This window comes from Colossoma macropomum, unplaced genomic scaffold, assembly GCF_904425465.1.
Source record: "Colossoma macropomum unplaced genomic scaffold, Colossoma_macropomum, whole genome shotgun sequence".
NCBI lineage: Eukaryota > Metazoa > Chordata > Actinopteri > Characiformes > Serrasalmidae > Colossoma > Colossoma macropomum.
Window position 1 is genome coordinate 37,766,301 of NW_023494789.1, and position 26,010 is coordinate 37,792,310.

At 39.0% G+C, this 26,010-nt stretch overlaps 1 long non-coding RNA gene across 1 annotated transcript in view; it reads left to right on the forward strand.

Annotated features, from left to right (window-relative positions):
• The window catches only part of LOC118808499, a 107,349-nt gene that overhangs the window by 47,069 nt on the left and 34,270 nt on the right, over positions 1 to 26,010 (forward strand). The window contains exon 2 of the long non-coding RNA XR_005007281.1: positions 10,055 to 10,138. This is a non-coding gene — a long non-coding RNA (uncharacterized LOC118808499). The remainder of the gene's footprint in view (positions 1 to 10,054; positions 10,139 to 26,010) is intronic.

A 26,010-nucleotide genomic window follows, 5' to 3' on the forward strand; every position in this document is an offset into this window, starting at 1 on the left:
ACAATAGAAAGTGGACAGCACAATGACTTGTATCCACACTGCAGCAGGGTTCCTCACGCTAATCTTCGCTCCCTCTCTTGTTCCGCGAGCCGCTCTCTTCAGACCAATCTCCTTATGTAAATTGGATCTGATGCAATATATAAAATAAGACGCAGCACGGGTAAAGTATCTTTTCTCCTCTCTTGTTCCCGGGGCACGCAGACTCTCCAGAATATTCTCTCTGTTCTTTGCTACTGTCATGTAGCTCCGTTCGTCTTTCTCTTCCTCTCCCCTGCCCTCACTCCCCAGCCTGACGAGAGAGGCAGCGCCGGCTTCAGAGAGGCGCAAAAGGGAATTTGTTTTCTTTTTCCTGCACTCGCATCCCTTTCTCCTAGTAAATAATGCTTTTTCATCCTGACTCTTCTGCTGGCCTATGTGTAAGGAAGTGCTTTATGAAAATCATGCTGCGTTTGAAGTCAGGAAAGTTTTGAATCTCTTGGCTTTTGCCCCGAATGCGCTGATATTCACAATTAATATCTTGCAAAACTAAATTTTGCGGCCATTTCCTCCCCTTTTACGCCTTCCCCTGTCTTAGAGCAGTGAACGCGTATTAACAGTATTAAATGAATTTCTCGGCACCCTGTCTGCCAACACTCTACCCAAGGTGACATTGCAAAAAGGTATTGAAGCAAGACTTTGTGAGGGAATAAAAGTTGATTGATATACTGTACTTTTCAAAGCTGGCTTTTGGTGTACACTTGAGATTGTGTTTTTTTTTTGTGAGGGTAAGACAAAGGGTGGTAAAGCCTTTGTTGGAAGATTTCAGTGGTACTCGCAGTCTTAATGCTTTTTATGGAAAATATAAAGGCTCATTCGGTGTATCACCTTTAGTTGTTAGTAGACAATGGAGGTAAGACACAGAAGCACAGCTGCTGAAACCTCATATCCATCAGTGGCTCTGAAAGATCTACTCACGATGTATGTAAAACTAAAGTTGTGCCTGAATTGAGAGATCATAGAGAACGTATGTCATTAAATGGGTTGATGAGAGAAAGTTTTCCCTGAATTCTTGAAGATGGTTGGGATTTTATAGTACCACAGCATCTAAATGTCTTAACTTGTTAAAGCAGTGACCTGTTATGGCAGCGTGGGGCTTTGATTTTAATTTCAGGATGCTTTGTCAGTTCTCAGACTCTATCATTCGACTCCACAGAAACCAACCTTCACCCTTGTCAAAACACTGTGCTTTTCCTTTCCTTTGGGCTTTAACATGCCCTCCAAAATAAAACAGAAACTTTGCAGTGTCTTGTAGGACTCCAAATTTGTTGTGCTATTCCCATTTGTATTGATTTGTACATATTTATCTTTGCACACTGAGTTGCTGGATGTACAAGGCGAGGCTGTTTGATTTGAATCCACACAGCTGTCAGAAAGCGGACTGACTGGAAGTGTAAACCAAGCAGAGAGGGAGATACAGTAATGTCTATTCACAAGGATAAACACATTCTGGAGCCTGTTGCCATGAGCGACTCCTCTACAATCCAGGAGACAGAGGGCTTAGAGACAGACAGAGAGGGAGAGAGGGAGAGAGAGAGAGAGAGAGAGAGAGAGAGAGAGAGATGCGCACAATAACAGAGTGACAGACTAAACTAAAGGTGTATAGGAAGCATGAAGGAAGACAAGGAGCGTGAGGGATTCGATGCAGAGGCAAAGAGACAGACAGAGAGAGAGAGAGAGAGAGGCAGACAGAGATATAAAGAGAGAGAGATATGTGCACAATAACAGAGTGACAGATTAAAAGTATATAGGATGCATAAAGGGAAAGAAAGAGCATAAGGGGCTTGATAGAGAGGGAGAGACACTAGGAAAAAAGACAAAGAGAGAGTGAGATGAAAGAAGCGCAAGACAACAGAAGGTGGGAGGAAGGGAGAGAAAACAAAGAGGAAGAGAGAAAGAGAGAGAACAGGGTGAGAGGAAGAGAGGAGAGATAATATAAAGAAAGGTAAAGGGAGAGCGAGAGAAAAAAGACAGAGAGAGAGGAAGAAAGAACAGAGAGAGGGAGAGAACAGAGAGAAAGAAGAAAATAGAGAAGATGCAGAGGGAGGGATGAAGAGAGAAACCAGGGTGAGAGGAAGAGCGAAAGAGAGAAAACAGGAATAGAGGAGAGACAATAGAAAGAAAGACAAAGGGAGAGTGAGAGAAAAAAGAGACTATGAGACAGAGAAAAGAGAGAAAACAAGGTGAGAGGAAGAGAGAGAAAAGAGAGAGAGGAAGAGAAAACAGAGGGACAGAACAGAGAGAAAGAAAAGAAAAAGAGAAGATGGAGAGAGAGACAGAGAGAGAGAGAAAGAGAGAGACTGAAGTGTATATAGGAAGGATAAAGGAAGAAAGAGATAATGAGGAGTTAGTCACCGAGGGTGAGAAAGAGAGAAGAAAGAGGGAGGGAGAGGGAGACAGAGTGAGAGAGGAGAGAAAGAGAGAGAGAGGGAGGAGGGAATAGACCTTAGAAGTAGAAAGAGAAAGCAGGAGTGGAAGAGGGGAGTGAAGGGAGTGCTGAAGGGGGAGGAGTGCATGTGCTCTAGGCTGGGGGAATAGATGGTGTTTAGGCCAAGTACGTTTATCCTTCTCGGCAGCCGGTTTCTGAAGAAGCACCTCAGGAGCTGACATTAAAGCACATCTCTGCTGCTCCACGCTGCTCTACTAATACACACACACACACACACACACACGCTGCTGGCTGGCTGCTGTGGATCCTATCGTCTGCATGCAGACAATCCTAGCCGCCAGTCCTTCGGTTACTGCTCCGATTAAGAGATTAGATCCCTCCTCATCTGCGCTCTATTGTGCATGGGTGTCAGCCAAAGAGCATCTTTAACCAGGCACAGCCTCGTTTACAAATGCATGCCTGCAGGATTTGCCCTCGTTTTGAATTCGGTGACTTTTTGGCTTTAGATTTGGTCCACAAACTAACAGGAAACAGAACGGTTTGGAAGAAGACTTCTGACTGCATGAGCATGTTTTGGGTCAAATCTGTCTTTTCTTAAGAGCCATGAAATACATTTTTTACATGTGAGGGTGTGGCTATCCTAACTTTGGAAATAGTTGAAAGATGGAAGTAAATCCTGTATTATGTTGTCATTTTTAAATTATTTCTTTACTGAACGTGTAACATAAAACGCCAGAGACTATCAGTACACAAGGATGGATGTTTAATTGACATTCCAACAGTGGAGATATGTATGGAAATCTACTACCAGTCTGGTACCAGTTTGGACCATCCTACTCACAGAAGAGCTTTCCTTATTTTTACTGTTCTCTACATTTTGAATTATAATGAAGACATCAGAACTTTAATTATGCAGTAAAATGTGCTGTTTTAGAAATTAGTTCCACTTTGCCTTAATGCAGCTTTGCACATGCAGTTTCACACAAAAGCTTTTCCAACAGGGTTGAAGACAATAAACATATCAGTGCTATCCAAACAAAACCATCTATCTCCAAAATAGTAACTTTTCCAACTGTTCCAGGTCATTTCAGAACATTTATATTGGTCCATTCATCATGAAATGTTCTCATGGTGCGAAGGGCAGCTGCTGCGTTCATGTGATGTAGAAAAATAAAAATTAAAAAATGGAGAGTCTAGAAACAGATATGAATTCATCTGAATTTAAGCAGATATAAAGTTTTTAAGTGTCTCTACCATTGTGAAAAATGCACAGGTAAATGTGTTCAAATTTTTGCCTAGTATTTGCCTGTATTTAAAAAGTTATGGATCATCTCTTACGATAGCTGCACATGATTAACAAATGTTAAACCTTTATTGTGCTAATTTTTCATTTATAAACACAGACAAGATTTTTTCATTTGGGTATCTGAACAGTACTTATATAAAATTCACATATTTGAATTAGAGATGGCACAGTGGCATTTTTTCTTTTCCAATACAGATATATAGATTTATTGAGTATTGGCTGAATTACACAGATCTGATATTTCTGATTTAAAAACTTTATTTTCAAACTACTGAATCTCTCCAATGGCCCACAGGAAGAACTGCACAGCTAACATCACATCACACAGAATGACAGAGTGCTCTTTCAGGATAGGTTTGTTACAGGATTGAATCAGACTCATTATTGGTGCACAACCCAATGGATTTTACCATCTATAATTTAAATAGCAAAAATGGCAAAAAATGCCAAATGCTGGTATTAGCATTAGCATAACAGGCATAAGGTGAAGCATGAGTAACAAGCACATAAACATCCTCAGGTTACTGATAAATGAATGGTAGTCGAGGCAAGTTAGCTTGATTACATTTGAAGAGAACCTTTTAGTGCTTCCATGAAGTTATGCAATAACATAACAGAACACACCACCAATGTTAACCAAATATATACAGTGCATTTTTGCGACTATCTGTTTTCATATTAACTCACACTCATATTAATTATATTAACTCATATTAAATATGTCTTCCCTGTTTCCTGTTTATTATAAAGAGTCACAAAAAGACCACACGTCAGGTGCGGCGAGTAGTTGTGCATTCGTTATTAGTCTTATTAGTAGCACTAGCGAGAGTTGTGTTCTTTTAATCCAGGCATGGAATCATTTCAGCTTGATGTTTTGTCATCTTTATTTGCTAAGAAGTTAAATGCTATAGTAAAGCATCGAACTCCTTTCTCTTGCACATATGTACACACCTGCCTCACGGCTTCCCTCACAGATATGAGGAGCTCCTCAGATAGGCTTCACCCTCTAAAATAAAATCCCGCACACCGAGAGAAAACAAAGCACGACACTGATCAGAAGTGAAGCTCCGCATTTAGCCAAAACATGTCAGAACTTCATAAAAGCACAGAATGAGCTGTGTGTCTTCACATCACTGAAAGCCAGATCTACCCCATTGATCTGATTTTCAACTCGAATCCATAGAAACCTACTGAGGCCTTTTCCTAGTCGTTTTATCAAAGCCCTTTTCATAAGCATGAATAAATAATGAAAAGCAAAGCTGATATCAAACCTCCTCTAATGTGCAGCATTTTGAAAAACTTTGTTGTGCCTTGTCAAGGGTTGCCAACTGATGTCTTTTAATTAAAGGAGTCATGTGTTCACGTGTGAATGCAGGTATGAGGGAGGTGTTAGGCTAATGTAAAACAAGACAGAACATTTTATTAGTCCGGTACAGACTCATGTTTACCTTGTTTATTTTCTCTTAATATATTCTGTTTGCTGAGGAACATATTACAGCTGAACACATGACAGGTCTTTGTTTGCAGCAGGTGAGGAAAAAATATTCAAAAAACAAAAGCTTTTACACAAAAGCATGATTATTGATACATCCATAAATTCATACTAATAAAATCTAATTCACATGCTATCCCATTTATATTTTACCTTCCTGAATACCTGAAAATTTAGGAGCTCTTAAGTGGTCACCCATGACTTTTCCTGTGACACCCATGTCAAGGTCATTTATTAAGTTGCAAGTAACTGGATCTGTTCTTGAATAGCGACTATCGAGGATATTGGAAAATGGCTGCACCATCAACTTCAAACTTACATTTAGATGCCATCTCCATGCCAATAAACTATTTGTAAAGCTTGAGATGAAATCTGCTGCTGTCGTCAAGACACAAATATAAGCACATTAAGTTTGCTACATATCACAAAAGGTAAAAATAGAGGTTTCTGTTTAAACAGAAAGGGGGTTTGAATTTGGCATATAAAGAGTCAGATAATGTAAGAACCTAATTCCCACTGTGAAGCATGGTGGTGGATGTATGATGTTGTGCAGCTGTTTTTCATTCATAGCATCATGGAGGCCAAGGCTGGGTGGTGGTTCAATCTTCCAGCAGGACAGTGACCCAAAACCCAGCCTTGGAGGAGATCAGCCAAAAAAACACACACACACATATATATATATATATATATATATATATATATATATATATGAATTTTTTTGGCTGATCTCCTCTGTATCTATCAATATTGTCTAAGTACCTAGATGAAGTGTTTATGCCAGCCTTTATAGTGACTGCTAAGCTGACACTGACCACTTGCTCATGTCTATTAGAGCACAACAGACTGAAGCAGTAAATGTGAACACAAAACACTGTCATGATTAAAAATTAAAATAACAAACACATACTAAATGATACTGAAGTGTGTGTGACTATCCGTGTGTCTGCCCTGCGACGGACTGGAACCTGTTCAGAGTGTTTCCTGCCTTGCGCCTAATGAGCACTGGGATAGGCTCCAGCGCCCATCACGGTTTAAGTGATGAAAGAATGTATAATGTGTCCAAACCTTATCTTTGCTATGAAAAAATGTAACTCAAAAAACTTTTTCTAAAGAGAACCAATGAAAAGTAAGAAAAATAAAAGTTAATTTACAGAAATCAACAAAACTGCTAAAAATTCTGGGAAGCTATGCTCTGTGGTGCAATATTTATGTGATTTAAGGCCTGGAGTGTTTCTCATGTTTAAGTTTAATTAAATTTGGTAATCTGACAGTTGAGAACAGATTTTGCTAAAACTTTGCTTAGAAAGGATCTTTAATACTGAGTTTAATCACAAGCCAAGGCCAGTGTTGTATACACATTAGCTTGGTAAATCATGCTGTTAAGATGTTAATGCCCTTTGAAACAGCATTCCTATCTATACAGTGATGCCTGTATCTATAATTATAGATACAGAGGGATGCGCAAGCGTGAATGTTGACTGTGAGGAGAAGAAAGTGCTGTATTCTGGGCCCTTCGGCAGGTCACATGCTCAGGAGTAGAGTTAGTTCATTAGTTGGTCCTGTGCTGTTGTGTGCATAAATAAATGCATCTTTTAGTCTTGGTAAAACTCTTGGTACTTCTTGTTAGTTTCACTTTCACAGACATGGTTTGTGAAATTATTAGTTTGTTCCTGCTGTATTTCAATGTTGTGCCACTGTAGCATAGATGTTACTGTAACGTGTGCGATCTGTGGCACGTGTTTGTAAGGCTTTGCTGTTCATTTCACGCAGACTATCTCACAAACGCCTACATTGACCACTGACTGTGCTGCAGTTTTTGTAATTACATGTGAAGAAAGTTTATTCTTCTTTCTCATCCGGTGTTCTAGAGTGAACCACACCAATAATGCAAGCCTTAGAAGCATCCCTAGCATTATTTATTTATTCAGCATCATTCAGTACATCTTGTCACATCATAAAGATGTTTGATATATTAAGGAGGATGATTTCACAATGCCTTACTCCCATAACTTAGGCAACACAGCGTAAAATATTAAATATGTTTGTATTATATTAAAACTGAGTGTTGTATTAAACATCTTGGGAAAAAAAGATTGAAATATAATACAACACGGCTTCTTGGATTCACTCGAGAACACTCTGGGCATGGTCTCACTATATAACAGGATGCTTGATTGATGTCTCTCAGTCTCAGTTAATGTAACAAGATTTCATTCCAAGTAATTGTGGAGCATTTCTATTAGTTCATTTATCATGAAATTTTCACAAACTGTAAAGAGCAGCTGCCGTGTTCACGTTATGTAAAAAAAAGACACAACTAAAAACATCCAGTTTTTATATGCAAATGTCTTAAAGAAAGTGAAGTTCTTATTCACTGTGTACATGTACATCTAGAGAATGTATACACATGAAATTCTGGCATAGCCGAGTATACGAACAGACGAACAAACAGACAGACAGACAGTAGGCAGTCAGACAGACAGACAGATAGATGAGGTAGCTTGAATGCTTAAATAAGCATTACCTAAGATTAGGACTGTCCAGTTAAAGTTGAAGGGGAGAATTTTGACAGTATGCATTGGACATTTATTGGACACTGGAACATTATTCATAAGGCATGCTTTGTACATGTGTATTGTGTGCACACAAGAGTAAGTGTAACTTAATTAGAAAGAAAAGATGGTTTTAAGTTCCCTGGGGCTTTAAGAATATCTCAGCTAGATTGCATTGTTTTCCTTATAATTACTGAATAATAAGCTTGAGTAAACTGGATGTAATATGTCTGGCAATTTAAGGGCTTAACTATTGAAAATGTTTAGTTTTAGCCCATTTTATGTGATATTGGCCTAGTAGTGGGCAATATGGCCAAAAATGTAAATCATGGTATATTTAAGATTACTGAATGTTTATGTATGTATCACAGCATTGTGTATTTATGCATATATTTTTAAAATAAAACCATTTAGGATGATTAAGTAAACATATTTTTGCAGATTAACAATGGCATATTATTCTGTGATGTCCCTCCATTGTTAATAACAATGATATTTAACAGCTGAAGTAAATCTAACATTTTTATTGGGAAAATAGTAAAAACAGAAATGAGATGAAAGCGAGAGCATGTAAGCACACAGCAGCTTCACAGAACTCAGCAAAAATCGTGCTAAATATTGTTTTATGTCAGATTTTTTCAAGTCATTTGTCTCACATATGTGTTTTATGTGCAACCTTTTTAAGTATGACCGTCAGTCAATGCTGGAATTCGTAAATATTACAAACCATTCACGCTATCAGTATTAGCTAAGAAGCCGCAAGGCCTCTTCAAGGCCGTAGGCTAACATGAAGCAGGTAGCTGAGTGAGGAGCACAGTAGCTGGTGTGTATGGAAAGCTGGCTAATCTCTTTGCTAAGTTAATGGCTAATGGTTAACCCCAAGAGACTGGCTTTTCCCTCCACTCTCTTTTTCCACTTCAACTTTGACAAGTGTTCAACTTTAACAGCTGGACTGACTTACTGTATGATGCAACAGACTGCAACACTGCAAGGCGAGGGAATTAGCGCATTTTGCATTGTACATACATTGCGTTATCTGCGTTTATTTGGAATACTAGTATAAAGGTAATGACAAAACCTATACCTTAAGAAGAATTTCAGTCCACCAGATGAACAAGTGTAGTGCTTACAACAATATTAGCCAATATTATCAGAATCTGTAGCTCCTCGGTATCGGTATCAATATTTGCCACAAAATCTTCATACTTGTTCAGGCTCTAATATATTCAGGAGTTCATTTTGATATCTATATAAGGTATACGGTACATAAAGAGAGCACTGTGCCATTTATTGAGTTATAGGCACCTACAACAATCTTTTGATGCTGTTTTTCAGTCATTCGTTTGGCTGCATTCTCTCCAAAGCGGACCGCAGCTGAATGCTACTACCGCCAGCAGAGAGCATGAAATAATGGTGTATTGCTTTTTACCTCTGCAAGGTGAACTGAGTTCTCGGGCAGGTTGTTAGTGATGTGGGTGTGCGCGAGTCGGACTGACTCCAGGCCTGTGTGATCTCTCACTGCTTCGCTAAAGCTCCTTGCCCCCTCAGTCTCCATGGCGACTTTGAGAGAAGCACTTCCCCACTAGCCGAAGCTGGCCTTGCTTTTAAAGCTAACGTGATCGCCCATTAGCGCTTAGCTTGAGCACAGGGGTGATAGTACCCTGTGTGTGTGCGTGTATTGAGAAAGAGACAGCGTGTGCGCGTCATGTCTGCACTAATAACTTAGACCTAGCCAAGGCTGATCTGTATTCGGCGATGGTGGCGAGTTAGGGCGGAGTTTTTGTACGCGCTCTGTCAGGACAAAGTTCGTGTGATTAGGGCTTAGTTAAGGAGTAATTAAAAGAGTTTAAGGAGACATGGAGCTGTGTCAGGGGATCGACAGGAGTATCGTAAGCGGGGTGGAGATGGTAATTAAATGGTCTTGTGGGTTATTGAGTTTGTTGGTTGAACAGAGAAGTGCCCGCCCTTTTTCTTTCTCTCTCCTGGTTCCTCATTTTGAGAGCAAAGGACATTATAATGAGTCTGTTAAAGCCTACTTTGGCCGCTCCTGCCTCGGCCTGAGCGGCTAATCTATGTTTTACAGTATTTCCGAGAGAGAGAGAGAGGAAATCCCACTATTTCTTCTCAGTCCATTAGCAAATTACCTCCCCTCCCAATACTGTGATTAGATATACGTCCTGAAAATGAATTTGCCCCCTTTCTTCAAAAACGATTAAGTGCACTCTGTTTTCTCAATGTGTGTGGGTGTGCTCATGTTTTTCTTATATGTTTTTATGCAGGGAGTGAGAAAAATGGAAACTGAGAATGGCACCGTGAAGAAATAGAGACATGAAGACTACAGTACCTGCTAAGCTACAGTAAAGGTAAGTGGGAAGAGTTATCTAACTGCTTACTCGTAGTGCTTAAATACTCCATTGTAAAACAAATGAGGGTCAGAGATCATAGAGCAGTGGTCCAGCCTGTTCTTACACCACATGTTCACTTAAGCTGAATATATTCTCCTTAGCTCAGTCCACTAAGGACCACAGTGTCTTGTCGTTGTTCCAGTTCCTCACAACACCTTCTAATTCCACTAACGAGCTCTCCTCCTCACCAAAGAAGAGAACCTAATTAGTCAAATCAGGTAGTGTTATGAGGGGCCGGATCCGGCACCTGCAGACGCCGCAGCCCTCGACGGACCCCGGCATAGTTTGAGAGCTCGCTTATGTACTATATTATGTTTGCTAAATGGTTCATCGTTAAAAATTAGCCTTAACAGAGCCAGCATTGATTTTCATTATTTTTCCGCTCATTGTTGGCATCGTGTGTCAGAACTTAACATGTGGCGGTGTCAGAAAACATTCAAGCGAAAATCACTTCAGCTGGCAGCTGCTGGAGTGTGATTGTGCTTATTTGCAAGGGGAAAAAAAAGCCACCTACGTTAATTCTGCAGGGTATGAATAAAGGATAAAAGTATTTGGTCATTAGACAAGCTGCAATTCAGCTTGCCAATCATTCACCAAGCAGCAGCAAAAGCACCCTATTAATACAATAATCAAATATTTAACCACAAACTGTCATTTGCAATTGAACATTCAAATTATTGTCGAGCATTAATATGCATGGATTACTTGTTTCATGGGGCCACATATATTATTCCTGCACCATATTTCCTCATCAGAGTAGACCTGCATCCTTCTGAATTAAGTGGGAATCATAGTTTTTGGCTTAGAATTGACATCTTTAACATACCAGTTTCTTAAACAGCAGTAATGTATATTAGCTAGGTTTTTACATAGTACAACTTGTGACATATAAACAGCTATTACAAACACACACTGTATGTCCAAAAGTATCTGGACACCATTTTTAATTAGTGGATTCAGCCACTTTAAGATGCACCCGTTGCTGACACAGACATTCAATTGCACATGCTTGTATAATCTCCATAACAAAGCACTGCCAATAGAATGGGATGCTCTGGAGCAGCCACACATGGGCCTGAGGTCATCATGCCCAACGCCAAGCGATGGCTAGAGGGGTACAAACCCCCCAGCTTTGGGCTGTGTAGTGGAACTGCGTGTTCTCGAGTGATGAGGCTCCATCTGATACCTTTGGGATGAGTTGGAGTGAGTCTAGAACTGAGCGTCCAACATCCAATAACCTGACCTTACTAATGCTCTTGTGGCTGAATGCAATCAAATCCTCAGCAATGTTCCAACGTCTAGTGTGAAGCCTTTCCAGAAGAATAGAGGCTGTTACTACAGCAAAGGGGGACAAAATCCCTATTAGCACCTTTGATTTCAGAGGAAATGTTGGATGAGAAGGAATCTGCAAACATTTTGCGAACAGTGTGAAAACATGAACTAAGTTGCTTTAAAATGTATCATTTAAATAAAAAAAATAAACAAAATAATCAGAATCCTGTTTGTAAAACAGACCAACTGCTCCATTCTAGAGAAACGTCTTACAAAATCAGAATTACAGATTTAAAATTGCTCAGAGAAACAAATTGAGTTCCAGATTTTAAAACACTTTTTTTATCAGATCATAGGAGAATGAGTTAATAAATGAATGAATAGAAAAATAAATAAATCCATACATGAGCAAATAAATAAATAATAAATAAATAAGCAAATAGCCAATTAAATAAATAAATAAATGAATAAATAAATAAGAGCGCACCACAGGAGGTGGAGGATAGGATGGATATTGAATGGGTTTTGGTCGGGGGATCTACTTTAAACTCCTGAAAAAACTGCTGAAAAATCTTGCTGTTAACCGTGATTCAACTGCATCCACAGTCCTCATTTGTGCACCGATCCAACCCACCACCCACCCCCCCATCCCCACACACAGCTTGATTACCCACACACACACACACACACACACACACTCTTCAGCTTAGCAGAGGGCCAAATTCTGCTGATTCAAGGGGATTATGGCCCTTACCTCCTTAATATGGCTTAATATGTCTGCCAGTATAGCTGATGTTTTAATATCGGAGGCTATATGCTCGCCGGCCCGCCAGTCTCCAAGCCTGAAGATTATGCGTGTAAATTTGCTCGCACCATCTGTCAGTTCGCCGAAATTGATTGCACATCATAATCTGATGGCTCTTAGCAACACTGCAGCTTGACATAAGGGTTATTTTACTTTGTTCATTCATTTTTTTTCTGACCAGTGTAATCTAATAAAAGGATTTAGGGAAAATAGGATTTAGCTCAAAAATAGATGCTGTTATATTTTATGCAATTGCTAAAAAGATTTGTTGACGATTTTTTCTTATTGAGTGTTACTGGTGTTTTGTGAGCTAGATCAGGCCTCAAACATGCGTTGTTTGTTTGTGATGGTCTCTGTGTAGCATGTTTTGTTAGAAAATAATTAGAAAATTGTGTTCATCTGCATTTTATACATAATTATACATTATACGTACAATTTATGCAATATGTGTGCAACTTTGGGTGGCGGAAATACATTTTCAGTATAGATTTTTTTCCCATAAATATGTTTCATTTTTTTGAGGATTGATCAGTTAGAACAAAGAGCCCTCAATAGTGCCACTTTGTACATAGTTTTTGACATTATCTCACATACTGCGCTGCACTAAGTAAAATTAAACAGAGCTAAATATGCTTGCTTTGTTTTGTAATGAAACATGCATTTGGACAGTGTTCAATGCTGGCGATATCCACAATATGAATTGAAAAGCATATTATGATGTATTATGATAAAATTCTGTCATGTTGCCCAGTCCTGTGTGCAGCTATACTAGGTAAATTTTGAATGTTATCAAAATCTTCTGTACTCTGCATGCACAACATAAATTACTTATGGACCTGTATGCATACTTTGAGGATGTGGAAACTGCTCAGCAGTCCTCATGCATTTTATAAAATTTTCTCCAATGTTCCACAATATCCAACTGAATAACATGTACCAGTAATTCTGTATGTAGGTGTAATAGCTGTAGCATTTTTTCAGCTTAACATGCCCATCCACTATTGCCCAAAGAACAGCACAAAAAGAGTGTTGCATAAGCTTCGCAGAGGTTCAGAAGTTACTATGACATGTCGATAAGCATTGGCAGGGCATAGAATCCAGCACCAGGGTCTAATGAGTTTTCAGTGAAAAAGTGAAATATGAAATATTACCAGCTGAACCTTTTTTAACTATGGCCAGCTCCATTTAGGGCTGCATATACAGGGGAGGCAGAATAACCAGAAGTTTCTGTGTTGTTTGAAGTCTGAATGGTGGACTCGAGGCCATAGTTTCATGGATATGCAAACACTCACTATGCCTTAAGCGCAGGCCTTCGACATATTGGTATTTTCATAACGGCACAAAGTGCGCTTTGGTAATTTCATGCCTTGCACAATGTTAAGCGAGCAAGGGTGGGAGAGATGGTGGGAAGAAATGGAAGGTCAGTGCAAATGAGGTAGCACAAGGCGAGGTGTTGCTATTTTCATGAAGATTAAAAACTGGTGCAGTCTGCTGTTTTGATAGGTGTTAGGTGTAAAACAGAATGTGTGCCAAACATGCACAGCAGTTACAGTTGGTCATGGAATCGTCCTTATTCAGGACCGTCCCAGCTGGGAAAATAGCAATTCTAAATAATAAAAATAGCAGTAAAAATTCTATGTTAGTAGTGTCTTAACTAAACAAATGTAGATAAATTGAGGCCAAATTTTGCATCCATAAAAAGTTTTTGTTCATAATTTCAAACATTTTTAAAAGCCTTGGATCTTTTCCAGATAATAAAAAAACATATTAGTATTCATTATGTCGTACATTACAAACTTTGGGCACTCCTGGTCAGATTACATCCTTTGTTGATTTTCTGTGAAGTGAAAAGAAGTACACCTCTTCTACAGAGACCACATTTCTGCACATTTTAATAAACAATTACTGTTTATTTGTTGAATTTTACATACTAGGGGAAGAAAAAAACACAAAATGTGACCTGTGCAAAAGTTATGGCAAATTTTATACTTTATTATTTTCCAATATGCTACACAAACAAATAGAAATTGTGCACTAAAATATGCTGAAAAGTGTCATATTTACATTTGCTCTCTGTAGAGCATGAGTTTACTTTCACTTAGGAAAAAAAAGAACAGAACAGAACATGCCATCTGACCGAGGGTCTTCAGACTTCTGAATACGACTGCATATGCATGTGTCAATGATTTGATCATGTTGACAGACGGATTACGTCAAAATGAATGTCAAATATTAGCAAAACATGTTGTTAAATTCTGCCACTCTAAGCTCGAGGTGGGCTTGATAGTGGTCTTTAGGATTGAGTGTCCGTTGAAAATTTCAACGGCAACAACACCAGCAATATTTTACATTAACGCCCGATTCAAGTGAACAGAGCTTTACATGGTTCAGCAAAGGGTAAATTTTAAAAAGTCAGCTAACTTTGTTTTTGGCTTGTTAAGTCTGCAATGTCTGCAAATTTTAACTCATATTACAAACTAACATTAAACATCAAATGGAATGACTCACCTTATACTGCACATAGAAAATAAAAAGATGCCTTTGCTTATATATTTGTGCACTAATGGTGAGGTCTGCCACACTGACTAATCCAAAGCAGACGTATTGACAAACAGGAGCAGGTAGCTTTTTAAAATGGCACAAAACCAAATATTTTAAGCCATATAGTTGACCAGCTCATCAGCGTGGATAAGCTACAAGTACTGGTGATGGTACAGGGAGATTCACTCAAAAGAGGCCCCAAATATTCTGTGATAACTCTCGCTAGGATGAAGCAATCTGAACGAAACAATGTGCAACGTGCTCCTCAGTATATGGAGCTTTGAAAAGCCGGGATGCCCCTGCGTCGGAGTGATGAGGTAGGCGCCGGACATCCGTCACGACGTTTAACCTCTCTAATGGTTGCCGATACGTTCAGGAACATGGAGTGCTGCGTCGGAATGTGCCTGCCAGAAAACGGAGATCACTTCCAGCATCGCATGTAATGCAGTCGATTACACATACGTCACGGTATGCAGCGTGTTTTATTGGTTCAGATTGGTTCATCCTAACGGGAGTTACAACAGAATATTCAGGGCCTCTTTCGACGATATCCCTGTAGAAATGAGTGACACAATCTCGAACGTTTTGATTCCTTTGGAACTCTTGTGTTCGTAGCAGAGTTTTCAGAACAGTTTGAAAGCACATTCCTAGAATCATAGTATTAGAGATGAGACGTCAGGTCACGTGCCAAACCCGGATTGAAAACTTCAAATCAGGTCAGAGCAATCAATTTATTTTGCTGTAATATTTGGAAATGAGCAATGAGCATCACTACCAAGTGCCTGTGCAAGAACATCAAACCTGCCACTGCTCCATGTGTGTTCTGGGTGCGGTCTATTACCTTTGGTTACAGACGGTGCCTTTGCTATACATTATTACCATTAAAGAAGCTACATGTTCCCACTAATCGTATCCATCCCAGTCTACTATGATTCTGTGTCCACCCTGACATGGCTTTGAGCTGCAGGTACAGCGACAGCACATTTCTCTCCACTTTGCTGAAACATTCTAGGCATGGGCTTCATTTTTGTGCAGAGGCATTGCACTCAGAACAGCTCACCATACTCAAAAGGTATGACTGAATAAGATCCCACTTAATCACTACTTCTTATTTGCATTCAACTTTGCATGAAACCCTTTTGTGCTAGTGCTTACTTTGTATCATGCAGTACATGTCACAAGTCATAAAAGTAGGACCCTTAAAGTTAAATATCTGAGATTTCAGGCTGTTTTTATGTTTCCTAAAACTTTCATAGTGTGAAATAGTAGAGCGAGTAACATTTTCTCTACAGGATAATAATGATCGTTATGCTTCAAAGCTGTAGGGAAAGCACAAGTCTGGTCAGGAGGGATCATCTTCCCACCCTTGTGTACCGTGACTGCTGATTTGGGTCTTTTCTCAGTGCAGATGCAATACAAGTCTGTAATTACACAATATAAAGCTTTTTGACTTGATGCCCAGAAATGGGAGCCTACGCAGTGCAGTGAAAAAAGGGGATTTTACAGTAGTTTACTGTATGAGTATAAACTCAATAGAAAAAAAAAAGCCCAGGCAGCTGAAAAGCCCCCAAATGGTACATCAGGGAATCCAATTGCAGGCTTGACCCAGACAGAATGTTTGAAAATTGGTTTTGAAAAATTGGGTGGCGGGCAAATAAAAGCTGATGCTTGGGTTCAGAATTAGATATGATAACATGAAGGCCTGTAATTTAAGGAGGAATATTCCCCACTGCACAGCACTGGGCCACAAACAATATTCAGCGCATATTGAGAAGAGGCGAGATACAATAGCTGACACTGAAGCGAGATTTCAGTCATTCAGAGAATGCGTGCTCAACAGCAGGATTCACATTGTTGAAAGGAGGAGACAGAGAGATAGAACGCAAGATAACAAGGGAGAGAGGGATTGAGTTTCTGTGAGCTAAAGTGGGCATGCATGAGTTTGTGTATTTGTATGTATCTGCTTCCATATTGTGTGTGGGTGGATGTGTTTTTATGAAGTGAACACCTTTGCAGAGTGATATGTGAATAAGACACATTGTTGCAGACGCTAGGAAATGCGTAGTGTATACCAAAATCTTTCTTTACCTCACTGCTTGTTTTCTCTTCATGCCAATCTGAAGATGTCAGCCTCAGCATGGTGCATTCATGTATCTTAGACTGTGATCTCTCCTCGACAGTGATTATCTGATGCTGGTGCTGTTCAGAGAGGTTGTAAACAACACAAAACGATCAGAGTTACGTACCTAGCGCTAAGCTTTATACGTATGAACTTTCTTTGTCAGCGTATGGTCTGATAATGGTGCCTACTCTAGGCTGCTGTAAAGGTACATTTTTCGTTCATCAATATACAAACAATGTAAATGTGCCCTCAAAGGTGCAGCAGTCATTTTCAAGTTCCAAGTGTGAACCTTAAATAAGTTTTTCCCAGTGGAAAAATATGTATTTTATACATACCTTTTCATAATGTAATGTTTTAAAATAGAGCAATAAAATAAAAAGCCTAGAGACGAGATGGGGTGTATGGAGTCAGTACAACTTATATTGTATATATACAATATAATTTCAATGGATTATGGTACAATTATGTTCCCTGACCAAAGATACTGAGATGTACCCATTAGGGTACCAGTCCAGTGCCAAGAGGGGTACTGCCCCATCGACAGTTTTGAACCTTTGTGAGAGTGTAAGACCCCCAACACAAAGGCTTAGACTGTATTATTGTTTGTATTAATCAGTCCCTTCAGAAATTTGCAGTCACACATTCATGAAAATTCAACCATGGCAATATTTGCAAGGGCTCCCAATTTTCCCCAAATCACCAGATGGGACTTATTTGCAGAATAAACAGGTGTAATGTATAAATGGTCCCAAATACTCAATGCTCAAAATCACCATTCAAACTGAAATCATTCACGTTTCATAATTAACCATATTTTAAATATGTCTGTTACTGCAGTTTAAAACGTATCCAATAGGCAGCAATGACGTATCAGTAGTCAGTCTGCTCACGTGCTGTGTTTTGCTATGATGGAATCCGTGATTGATGGCTTCTTGTTGAAATACAGCTTTTATGAGTCACTTCTATAACATGTCCATCATATATTAAGTTATTTATTGGGCTAGTTTGCCTTTTTTTATGGAAAGCAGCATTAAGGGTGACACACAGGCCAGGTTAGATTTAGTCATGCTGCTCTCAGCCCTCGGCCTAAAGGATCGCTGGCTAGTGGCTAAGTAGTGAGTTGTAATACAGGAATAAGTACTGCTTTATTTATATATTTGAGGTGATTTCTCAAACTTAGCATTTTTCTTATCGTCTGATAATTTAAAGTGCTCCCCTGTGCTCTTTTAGTTCAAACTGCCAAACTAAATTGGCAACCGAATGCCAATACATGAGTACTAAAATTATTATTACTCTTTTCTTTGAGAAATTAAAATGTTTTTACAGATCTTTGTCTGTATGGCTGTGTGTTCTCTTTTCTTAGATATACTCTTAATTTATTTCTCCCTTGTTTTTCTTGGGATCCAGCTAAGCTACATTTGAAAGAAGGTGAAAAAATACACCATGCTCACAAATTATTACAGATTTCTAGAGTTTTAAGCAAACTCCTCCCTGACCCAAAAAAGAAAGAAAGAAAGTTTAAGTATTGCCACAAATGTTGATAAAAGCTACTGCAAAATAAAGCAATTTAGGCTGCAACGTCACAGAAAAGTCAGCGAGATCCTGGTGGGACTGATTCATGAACCTAATCATTGTGATATGTTGAATCAGTCCAGGTCTTAAGAAGCTGATAGCTGTTAGGCCCATGGACTTGACTGTATTGATTTTCAGCTCTAAAGACAATTTACAGTATCAGGAGCCTCTGTGTTTGCCTCCATTTTTGTAATACAGATGGCCAGCAGGCTGTGTGTGTTTCAGAGGAGCTGGAAACGGTGATGGTGGGATTATGTTGCAGTTATGTATCTTAAAGCTAATTATATTGTGTCTTTCTCCTGCTCTTACTTAGGCATTCTATTCAGCAAATGCAAATTGTTGCAGGCACCTATTTATACCATTAAAAATGTGCCTGGGGATCTTAGGAAAAAAGAGGCGAAGGGACTTTCAGTGAATGGCTTCTTATTGATCTGTAGACAAAACAGCTGTTAATTATGTGAGAGAAGGCATTTAATTGAAGGAATGAAATAAGGTTGCCTGTGCTTGGCTAATACACAGTGAGGAATGAGGAGCATTTGATTGAGTTTTGTGCCAACGGGGCTAAGCTACAGTGCTAGCGCTCCGCTCTGTTCCTCTCCTTTAAGCGAAGCTACCCCTCCTCGTACTGGATGCTTTCATGGCTCTTCTTTTTCCCATTCACACCTCCGACTTGTTGGTTTTATGACACTCACATATGAAGGTGATGAATGTGCTCCTAACGAGGCTCAGGTCTTGCAGGCCGTATTGACTTCTGCAGAGAGGGGCACACGCACAGGATCTGCAGACGGTGACACCATGGCAGAGACTGTGATTTGTGCTATCTTGTGTTTACTTTTAATTTGCTGTTGTCAGTCATCTGTCTGCGATACGGCAAGATGCCAGCCTGACCGATTCAATGGAGATGAATGGGTTTCTCCCACAAACACACGCATGCGTTTCCTGTTATTTAGGCTACTCCCGAGTTTGCACTCCAAAAGGGGGTGACTGCGAGCGGCGGTAAAGAGATTGAGCATCAGAGGCCGATAACGGTGATTAAAAGTAATCAAAATGCCACTCGAGCATATGTCATTTCATATTAAACAGCTGTACGAGTCCCAGGGATCCACTCTGAAAAATGAAAGGTTTCTCAAGTGTTTTTTAAAGGGTAGCACTAGCGGAGCCATTCAGGGGGGGACTTAAAGAACCCATAAGAAGCCCAGGATGCTTTTAAGAGAGGTGCCTTCAGAAACCATAAATACCCCTAAATAAGAAATATGCTTTTTAAATAACCATGCTTACAAAATATAGGCACTTTTTCACACGTTGTTGTATATTTAAAGGTAGCTTTTTTTAGTTATTGTGTCAAATACTGTTAAAAAATACTGCATAGTGTATCATTTGTTAATCATTTTCTCCTTATTGGCATTTGTAATATTGACATCCTAAAAGGCTGCAATATACAAGTCACATTTTTTTTCTGTATGCTTTGAGCATCTTGACTAATCACAGCTGTCAGAATGGTTCTGTGATTGACTAAAGTTTATAAACATGTCATATTATTGATCTACCCATTCATTTTTAGCATTTTTATTAGATTGCAATTGCCATTTGTAGCACAGTGTTTCCCACACACACTGAGCAGCCCTCCAAGTATACTGGTAGCCACCTAAGTATGTTTTGTCCTGTTTTTCCTGTGCACCCCTTTCCCATACTCACCCCAGGTTTATTTCAGACCTGTGGGAAACAGTGCATCATTACAGCCACAATACTAATATTTTGTCCATATTGTTTAGCTGTACTAAAATATTTAAAACAATTAGCACATGTAGCTTTTATGAACAAATCTAGGGCTACATATGTGAAAATGCAGAGCTACAAGTGCCACTGGCTCACATGTTAACTGCAAATGATAAAGCAACCAAACGTAGAGCTTCACTTTAAACAGCGGTTTATATTATTACATAAAGCACGATTAGGCATTGGGAATACTGTGAAGGTTATGTTTTTCCAGTGGGATAAAATCTTTTCTATTATTATTGGGGTGCACTGGTATGGGACTGACAGGGGCTGATGCCAATATCAGATATTTTATGTGTACATACCTGTTAAAGCTGAGGCTGATACATAAATACATTTGAAAACATTTATGAATATATAATGATATATATAAAATGTAGACTAGGGACTAGATTTACCTGGATTGCAGAGAAGTATAGGCTAACGTTATCTTTTGTAATGTCTGTATTTCTGTAGGGTTACAAACAGAGATGGGTAATCCAGGTCTAACTTTCTAGACCTGCATTACCCAACTCTGGGTACAATGAATAAAATGCAGACATTTTAGCACAGTATCCCAGCATCACCAGAACACGATATATATACCTCAACAAATATCAGTTTGAATTGTCCACCAAATCGAAACATCTGACTGATATAGAAACTGCCAATAATAATAGCTGATGATACCAATATCATTGTGCATCCCTGATTATAACCCATAGCCTGTTGTCCAATACACTGTTCCATTTAGACAGGTACACATTTAAAGTGATTCAGAAGCAGTGACCACATGTTACTGCTGCTGCTTTTAACAGTGTGGAGGCTCATATAACTTTTGCTGTCATTTTACTCCTACTAAGCTTCTATTTTTATGTCAGGCACTTCAGTATCTATTTTTGTCAGTGCCTGGTTGTCAATGCCTGGCTTTAAACTGGTTGAATAATCTAAATCTGCTGGTGACATTTTAGGTCGATCTGTGCAGTGTACGATATGTAAACGTGTCTTCTTTTGAGCACTGCCAGACAAATTCTCAGCACCTTTAACTGATACAGCAACTTGAACTTGATCCTGAACTTGAACCCGACTGTGTATCAAAAGTGTTGTTTGTATCCAGAAAGAGTTTCATTTCTAATGTACACACACTCACACACACCCACACACACAGTATGTACAGCACGCCAACCCAAACATACATCACACTGCTGTGAATTAAACCCACGGCATGGAGGAGACCGCGCCAAACTGATTATAGCAGCGAAGCGAAGATTCATGGGAAATGCCTCAGGGCTCGTGCTGTCTCCCAAACAAAATAAACTACTTTAGACTAGATCTGAAATGCGGATGGCGAGACAACACTGATGCCTTCCGTCATTTCTGTATGACTTAGAGAGGGTCGCAGTTTGTTGTTATCCATAAGATATGGATTTGTTTTATCATTGCTTTTGAATTGCATCTGTTAAGAATGATGGAAAAGGGGGAGAGAATGTGTAAGAGGGATGGTAAATAGAGTAAAATGTAAATGTGGCAAGAAGTCATATGGCCTTATCGCAGCTGTAATGTAATGTATTTCACATTAACATGTTTCCGGCTATGAAGTTTCATCATCTTATGTATATAAACAAATTTGCCAAGTATGAAATGAAACAGCGAAGTGGTATATTGTGTTGTCTCAAAAGTCCTGACCAACGAAAGTATTTTTACATTGAGACTCTGATCGGCAACTTTGTTGCTTCATTGCATGTTTAATGGGGCGAAAGAATCCGCCCATGAGTCCAACTCAGATACAACCTATCATTATAGGAGCAACTGTAAAAAGCAGCAAGTACAAACGTAAGAGGTTGAGATGGTAAAGGAGCCAAATTACACACATGCAAGCTCATAAAGATTGAGAAGTGCTTATTATTAAATTCTTTCAACTATGTAAGTTGTGGAGATTTGGAGACCTCTCTGGTAAAAATGTGTAATTGCACACAACGTTCTGAAAAATATTTTGTAACGTGCTTCAGACCCCCTCCCCCCAGCGAATGAATCTAATGTTTGGAGAGAGTGCTGAATAAGTATTCAAAGAGAACTCAAAACTTGGTGAGGGACGTGTCTTCGAGGATGTGAGTAAATGATCTCCTGTTGTCATCATATCGCTGCTGTTGGAACAAAACCTTGTATCTCCTTTTTTTTGCATTTTTCAGTTTTTTTAATTTGAAGATGCCTGTTACTCTTTACATTGTGTGTAAATTTGATGATGAATGGACCAAAATAAATGGCCTAAAATTACAAAAAAATGTCTGGTTCCATTGACTTACATTAAAAATGAAGTAGGTTTTTTCCTTCTCCTGTAAAGTTATGATTTTGGAGATACAAGGTTCTGTTCCAACAGCAGCGAAAACTTCATCAGTATAATGTTGATTTTTGAATTTGAGACCTAAACATCAGACCAGACCTTTTGTGTCTGTGTGTGTGACGCTAATACGTAAAGATATATGACATGGTCTGAAACGCTCCTGCGAAATCTGACCCAATATGTCTGGCTTTTAAATGATTATTTCAGGCTTTACAGGTCCACCTGCAGCAGTGTACTTTTTTTCTCCTGACTCTCCTGACCTACTTCTTTCAATATTAACAAAAATGGTAAATATACTAAAGAGGAAAAAAGCGGCACTAATTTCGGATTGGTAGTCAGTATTGTCTGATACCTGACCCTCACTTGGAGAGAAAACGTGAGCTTAGTTCATCCCTAATTAAGATCATCAAAGAGAGAATTGTTCATGCTCACTCCTTCAGTCTCTTTTGTCAAAATAGTCAAAACAATAAATGCCATTTTTTTGCCATGAAGCTGACATGAGTGGCTTGTGGCTAAACTAAACAGGTCCAAAATCATTACCCCCAGTAATGCTGCATACATGTCTAATCTGTGTCACCCATTAAAACAGGCTTATGTTTACCTTCCTGATTCTGGGGAAATTAAATCGCATTTGGATGCACACTGCACGGGCCCTAAGATGAAAGCCATTAGCAGCCTTATGACATATGCCTGTAATTCCTGCCTTCTGCTGCCAAACTCGTGCATTCACGCTGCATCTTCTACAGTCTGGCTGAGAAATGCTCAAGTACTAAAGTGAGCTGCACTCTCTCTGACATGCTGCAGTAGAGGTGGCTGCTTAGAGATTAGGAGAATGGACGATGGTGCTGTGCAGTCAAAGCGTTTTATTGCAAGTATTACGGCCAGTATTGCTGTGGAACCGCATCTTTTGGCAGATGATGGTTCAAAACCTTTAGTGACCTACATTGGTTCCCTTAAGTGTGAATTCAGTGTACTTAATATTTAATAGAAAACAACTGGATATTTGAAATTGCTTTATAAATTTATGAGTAGGAATGTGCTGTACCGCCTCCACCTAGAGTAGAACTTAGAATTAAATCTAAGAATAAATTTTAAATAGTTTGTAGAAAATTAAATAGAATTATTCACATCCCTGGGAACCTCTGGGCTTTGGGATACCAGCAAGACCAAATGATTTACTGTTCACAACAAACATCCCCTGAACTATTTCTGGAGATCTTTTGAACAGGTCTTTAGTTAAGCCTAGGCCTGCGATGAGGAGATGGCTGCCAAGTAACCTGATGATGATGCTTCACAGGTGATAATCGCTGTGTTGGAAAAAAGAATTGACTAGAGGACTAGAGAAGACTAGCTTCATTTTGAACAGCTTGCTATACAATATTAAATAATTTGTTCATGTAATGTTTTATTCCGTTTTACAGTTAAATCTCTGGATTATTACTGGTCATTAATAAGATGCCATGTTACAGTACAATCCCCATTGTCTCTGCTGCAGATTTTCCTAGTGTGGTGTATAGTCTGAGCAAAATTCTAAGCATTGACAGCATAAGTGCTGTAAAATGTAATGCTCAATGCCTGTTTTTTACAAATAAAGGTTAAATGCATGTAAGTAAATCCCAATTCATACATACACTGTAGTTCAACATTACTGTTGTTAAATAGAATGTACATTCACAAAAACTAATTATCACATTTTTTTTGTACAGAGTTTATGGTTATTTTAATGGTTGTTACTGTTATTTGTATGTTGTAAAAAAACCTGTCAGATAAGTAGTTGAACTAGTGAAACCGTTCAATTCTAGTGAAAGCAGTATAATTCTAAGTATAATTTAACAGATTTTTTTACCATCATTGAGAAAACTTTCAATTTTAATTAACTGTTTATTAACTACTGCTTATTACTTCTTGTCAGGCACCCCTTCTGCCAGACTTTTTGCCATTTGTTAAAGAATTTTTTTAACAGCGTATGCATTCTTGACAATGCACTCTTGTCAATGAGCCAGCATACATGCTCTCACACTTTGTAGCTGTCCTAATATGTATACATAGTATACATATCGCTGCTGTCGGAAGAAAACCTTGTATCTCCATTTTTGTTTTTCAGTTTTTACTTGTTGTCCTTTACATTGTTTGTAAATGTCATGAAGAATAGACCAAAAGAAGCGGCCCAGAATGACTTGGAAACGTCTGGTTCCATTGACTTACATTAAAAGTTAAATAGTTTTTTTCTTTTTCTGTAAAGTTACCATTGGAGAGGTTTTCTTTCCGACAACAGCAATATAAAACTTATAATATATATGAAGTTAGACAGTATATTGCCTCTTGTTGCTGTGCTCCGATTAGTACATAAGTAACGTTAGTTACTTAGTTTCTCTCGCTGATTAAGCGGCACTCAGTGATAGGAAAGCAAATGATTGCATGTGTGTCTTCACACAGAATACATTTTAATTGCACTTTATAGTCGTGTCATCCGCTATAATGACAGGAAACACCTCTGTTTTGTAGATGTAAATCATACTCACTCCCCCATGTTTAGCAGTCTGAAGTTTCTCCACAAGAGGGGAGCCATTAGCATGCAAGCTGCTTTTGTGTTTGTCATTTAAAAAGAAGGAAGCCATGAACCCACACCAGCAGGACCTCACAAATGCATGGGCTTTCACAGTGGGAGGTGAAGGTTTATTACCTAAATGTGTTGAGATATTCAGTATTAAAGTAATTAATATGTGATTGTCATTGTTTGGTGGCAGCTGGGAGCTTGGTGGGGGCAGTGATGTAATCAATTTAATTTTTTAACAAGAAAATATCATGCAAATTATTTTTAGATATTAAAAAGCCCTAAACCAGCTCACCTCACCTAGTTAATCAAGGCTTTCTGGAGCCCCGGAACATTAGAGCCAGGTGTGTGGAACTAAGCTGTACACAATCGATCTCCAGCAGCAGAACTAGGCACCCTTGATTTACACCCTTAATTTCTACTGGTGTAGAAATTAGCGTACAAAAAAAGGAAAAAGGCTCAAGGCTGTACTCAATCACATTTCATTCAGCTTTAATAAGTTATGCACAGCTTGCACAATTCTTCATTTGTTACCTTTCAAAGAATCAGTCGAGTGCATTCTCACTAGGAGGGCAAGGCAGGAGGATTTTTCACTTTGCCATTATTACTGTGTAATCCTTTAATTTACTTTACTGTTTTAAACATCTGCTGTGGTTTTAAGTGAATACAGAGTACACAGAGAAAATAATCCACCCATGAGGAATGAAACAAGCACATCATTTAATGTTCATCACCAAACCCGGTGAGGTGCTCAGCCACGAGGCTGATAGTAAATGGCAGCAGACTCCATATGCACAGCTTGAGGCGTGTGCTAGCCTTTTCCCACTCAGACTGCTGCTCTTACAGAGAGACCTGGTACACTGGGGAC